Source organism: Coffea eugenioides, chromosome 3 (assembly GCF_003713205.1).
Source record: "Coffea eugenioides isolate CCC68of chromosome 3, Ceug_1.0, whole genome shotgun sequence".
NCBI classification, from domain to species: domain Eukaryota; kingdom Viridiplantae; phylum Streptophyta; class Magnoliopsida; order Gentianales; family Rubiaceae; genus Coffea; species Coffea eugenioides.
The window spans coordinates 39,981,083-39,985,746 of record NC_040037.1 but is presented as its reverse complement, the minus strand read 5'-3'; the positions used below and the strand labels follow the sequence as shown (position 1 = coordinate 39,985,746).

Sequence of the window (4,664 nt, the reverse complement as noted above, 5' to 3'; positions counted from 1 at the left end):
TAACAATTTTGAGATTAAACCATCTCTTATACAAATGGTTCAACAATCTCAATATGGAAGTAATATTATCAAAGATCCAAATTCTCATTTGTTAACACTTCTAGAAATTTGTTATACAATAAAATTTAATGGTGTTAGTGATGATGCAATTAAATTTAGATTGTTTCCATTTTCACTAAGGGATAAGGCCAAGATTTGGTTACAATCTCATCCTCCAAACACTTTTACTATTTGGGAGGAATTATCTAAAGCTTTTCCTAATAAGTTCTTCTCACCTGGAAAAACTGCTAAATTCAGAATAGATATAACTAGTTTCACAACAGGAAAAAAAGACATTGTACGAAGTTTGGGAGCGCTATCGGGAGTTACAACGAAGGTGTCCTCATCATGATCTCCCCGATTGGTTAATAGTCCAAACATTTTACAATGGACTTACCTATCCGACAAAGACACATGTAGATGCGGCAACGGGAGGAGCTTTGATGGGAAAGTTGGCCGAGAAAGCTCAACAATTGATTGAAGAAATGACTGCTAATAATTACCAATGAGCCAACGAATGAGATAATACAAGAAGACCCACAGGTATGCTTGAAGTATATACATTGAATATGTTAAGTGTAAAGATGGATAATGTGGTTAAGATGCTTAATAGACAGGTTGGTTCTAGTTCTAACCAAGGAGTAGTTGTTGCGTGTTGTACTAATTGTGGAGGAGATCATGATGATTCTATGTGTACTAGTAGCGAACAGGTTCAATATCTCAACAATTACAACTGTCCACCCTAAAACAATCCATACTCCAATACTTATAATCCGGGATGACGTAATCATCCAAACTTTGGATGGAAAGATCAAGGGAACCAACCAAGACCAACGAATCCACCGGATTTTCAACCAAAGCAACCACTTCCGGAGTCTAAACCAACTTGAAAATTGGCAATTGAAAAGTTAGCAAGTGTATCAAATGATAAAATTAAAAAGTTAGCTAGTGCCACAACTCAACGGTTTGAAAGAATTGAGAGAAGGATGGATCAACTCACTAATATGTATAGAAATTTGGAGGTTCAAATTGGTCAAATTGCCAATATAATCAACAATAGAAACCCTGGATAATTGTCAAATAAAATCGAAGTCAACCCGAGAGAGCAAGTTAATACTATCACTCTTAGAAGTGGTAGAATAGTTGAGGGACCTAATGTTGGCAATTCAAGTGGTGAACAAATTAAGGAACAGGCAGTTGAAGGGGAGAAAGAAACCCGAAATGATCATGTTGTCATTGATATTGATGCACCTCCTCCCAAGTTAAATTCTAATGTGATTCCTTTTCCTCACAGGTTGAAGAAAGATGGAAAGGATAGGGAGTTTGACAAGTTCCTCAAAATTTTTAAACAATTGCACATTAACATTCCTTTCATTGATGCTATTACACAGATTCCTTCTTATGCGCATTTCTTGAAAGATATCATGTCAAAAAAGAAGAAAATTGTGGATAATGAAACAATAGCGTTAATGGAAAAGTGTAGTACATTGATTCTGAACAAACTCCCTCCCAAATTGAAAGATCCGAGAAGCTTTTCTATTCCTTGTACTATATGTCAATTACGTTTTTCTAATGTTTTATGTGATTTAGGTGCAAGTGTGTCACTTATGCCGCTATCAGTTGCTCGGAGATTGGGACTTCAAGAGTTTAAAGCTACCAATATCATATTGCAGTTGGCGGATCGGTCAATTGCACATCCAATTGGTATTGTAGAAAATGTGCTCATAAGAGCAAGACAATCTATTATACCTGTGAATTTTGTTGTCTTAGATATTGAGGAAGATGTGAGAATACCAATTATTCTAAGACGACCGTTTTTAGCCACTGCACGAACTATAATTGATGTAGAAAAAAGTAAGCTTATATTACGGGTTAATGGTGAGGAATTGAAATTCAATTTAGTTAATAAAGAAGGGAGCATAGAACCTATTGCTCTTGTTTCTAATATGCCATGTGATGAAAAGGTTAACCAAGAAATGAATGCAGAACTTAAATCTATAAATTTTCTTGGTACTAACTTTCATGGTGTAGGAGGAAGTGAGGCGAAAACAAGGACGGAAGTTGGCTTGATAAAGTTGCCATTCCATGAAGAAAGTGGTGAAAAGTTGAGTCAACTCAAAAAAGGCAAGCAAATTCCACTCCAAGGTGAAGTCGAGCCTTTATATGACAAGTCTAATACTCCTCCTTGGCATCTGAGGAAGTTTGACTATGGAGATCAATGCATGGCTCACCACATGGTGGATTGGCTTGGGAATTTCAACCCGTTGGGAGAAAATCGCTCCCTAATATTCTAAAATAAACCAAATCTTTTGAATCGAGCCAACGATTATAAATAAAAGCTCTAGTTGGGAGGCAACCCAATGATTTCTTTAGTTTTAATATGTTTTCAATGTGTTTTTCATTAGTTGGTGTGAATTTTAATATTACATTGGTTTTGTAGGGTTTGCCCAGTACGAAGGATTATCTATAAGGTTCAACAAGAAAGCTAAAATCGAAGAAAATGGAGGTTTTCATATTGGATTTTGTTTTAAGTGTCTAAATTTCTTGTTCATATATCGAATTTTGCACTTTCATAATATTAAAGTGAGTTTCGGTGATAACATATTTGTATATGCTCATTAACTCATTTGATGTGCATTTCATGCCTAAAAGTGCTATTTTAGTGTTAAAGAGCCAAAATGATCAAAGAACCTCAACCCTCGATTTGCAATTTAGATGTGTTTGATGTGTTTTGGAAGGTTGGATTTAGTGTTTAGGGTATATTACACTTGCGTGTTGTGTTGAAATTGCGAAAAAATTCATCCCAAGTGTAATTTGGAAATAGCAGAAAAAGGCTATAAGAATTGAAAAAAAATTGCAGTTTCTGCAATTGTTGCAGAAAAAAGGGATCCGAGCTCGGATCCAATAAAGAAGCATTGGATCTGAGGGCTCGTATAAGCTTTTGTACTACCCGATCCGAGGTTCAACTGATCTGAGGCCTGATCGAACAGATCCGAGCTCGAATCGGTTCGGGGATATAGCAGAATCGAGGTTTCGGTTCAGCATTTCTTCACTTTTTCTTCCTCTTGTTCATCGAAACTCTAGCCCCTCTCCTCCAATCTTCCATTTCATCCATTAATCTTCCAATCTTTCACCATAAAAATATCCCCAAATCTCTTGTGGTCATTAACCCTCAACAATTTCGCATCAAAATATCATCAAAGAGGGGTTTTAATCTTCACAAAAGAAATTAGGGCCGAACTGAATTTCATCCATTTGGGGGCCAAAATTGGACTTGTTTGTTCTACATTTTGCATCTGTTGCATCCTCTAACATCATTCTACACTTTTGAGGTAACATTTCTTGATTTCCTATGGTATTTTAAAGTTCTAAGAATTCAATTTCCTGAGTTTTCTGACATATTTTGTGAGGTATATTGTAATGATGAATTGTTGTTGTTTAGTTGCTCTTTGATGCTTAGAAATGTCATTAAACTTGTTGTGATGCTTAATATTGACCTTTGGTGAAGTAATCTTATTTTCTCTCATTTATTAAGTTCATAGGATTTGTGTAATTCAAATGTGTTTTAATGCCCTATTTTTTATGAATTCGATGTGTTGAGAAATTGTTAAAACATCTTGATTTCTTTGCATGTCCAATTGTGGCAAATGGTATGAATATTGCTCACATGACTTGAAGAAAAATACCATGAGTTAGCGATGCAATTTTAAGATTTTAAGATGTTAGGGAATGGTGATTTTGGAGGTGATTGTATGAGTGACAATGCTACAATACTTAAATTCTATTCAACTCATATTAATGCGGATTGATTGAAATTGAGAAGGAGAATTATCATAAGAAGGGGTCGTTAACTTGTTTAGAATTCCACTCCTATTTTTGTATAACTCATATAAGCTCACTTGTTTGTGAATGAAGGCAAGATGGTTAGAACAAGAAGAGCTATTATTCGAACACTTACTCCTTCACCAAGTCCTGAAGCAACACCGTCAGTAGAGGCAGAATCTTCTTTACCTAAGCAACCACCACGGTCTAGACGCAAACAAGCATCCACAAGTCGAGAGGAAGCACCTCCAGAGTATGACGTCACTCGATTCACATCACTCGAGAATCAAGACTGGTATGACGCTGGGTTGCTCAAGGAGATTATCATCGAGAAACATTTGGGCGCTTGAGGTGGATGCTCACTACAAGGTGTCGGCGACATTTGCTCGACTTGGATGGGAGAGCATTCTTCAATTGCCACGACATTACTATCCTAATTTGGTGAGGGAGTTTTATATAAATGTGGAGGACAAACCTGGACATAGTGCTAATCAAATTGTCTCTTCGGTCCGTGGGAAGCGCTTAGTCATAAAAATGGCAACAGTCTCCAAGTTTATCAAGGTAAAAAATGACGGGGAGGAAATGAAGTTGACAAAGGAATTTAAGGCGTGTGACCCGTGGTTAGTTGAGGAAGCTGTGGCTCACCTTAAGGGGCAATATAGAGGTCAAGGACGTTCCGGTAAGAAGATAGTGTATGCCGACTCTTTTGAAGATCGATATCACTTAATCTTTTATCTATTTGCTCACAACGTGGTTCCTAAGAAAAGTGGTAAAAGAGAGTTGCGAAATAGTGACCTCTATTT

At 36.6% G+C, this 4,664-nt stretch overlaps 1 non-coding gene across 1 annotated transcript; it reads right to left on the bottom strand.

The window, feature by feature from the left end:
* Nucleotides 1-289: 289 nt before the first annotated feature.
* On the bottom strand, nucleotides 290-394 carry LOC113767172. Its single transcript, XR_003467894.1, has one exon. It is a non-coding gene; the product is annotated as a small nucleolar RNA R71 (small nucleolar RNA).
* Nucleotides 395-4,664: the final 4,270 nt, after the last annotated feature.